We start from the raw sequence: 582 nt of genomic DNA, 5'->3' as shown, positions 1-582 counted from the left end.
TTGTCTGGTTGTCATACAGTGGCGCTCGCCGGTGCGGCACAGTTGACTGACTTACTTTATTAAATGTAAATACATCTTTTGACGCCCGGCACTGTGGCTAGACGCCTCCAGCACGCTTAACTGGCCAAAGGGAAGGCTAGTGCCGTCCGACAGGCGGGTGTGTCTGCCTGTCGTCTGCCCGGGGTTATACCTGAGCGTACACACGGGTTATGTTGGGTCATCGATCCGATTGGAGCTAATCGCTAGCCGCCTGCCTTCCAGGTGAACGACGCAAAGGGTCTCTGTTTACAACAGTGTCGAGCCACGCCAGCGGACCAAACGCCGGCCGGTGCCACTATGACCCCGGTTATGAACTACAAACAATGCCAAACTTACCAGTTGGCGACCGGGTGTAAGATCTTGCCAATCCGCTTCAAGGCAAAAGCGGGGAGGAGGAGAAGGTGGTACCGCAGCCAGTAGCAGCCCGGCTGGCGGGCACATCTGCCGGCGCCGGGTACCTGCGCTCTGGCCCTAGACACCTCCGCCCTACCACTTGACCATGGTGACATTAAACTTGACTTTATCCTTTTTCGAATTGCTCGG

The sequence above is a fragment of the Anopheles aquasalis genome, chromosome 2 (genome assembly GCF_943734665.1).
Source record: "Anopheles aquasalis chromosome 2, idAnoAquaMG_Q_19, whole genome shotgun sequence".
NCBI classification, from domain to species: domain Eukaryota; kingdom Metazoa; phylum Arthropoda; class Insecta; order Diptera; family Culicidae; genus Anopheles; species Anopheles aquasalis.
The sequence above is the reverse complement of the archived record's forward strand: the minus strand, read 5'-3'. Positions refer to the sequence as shown.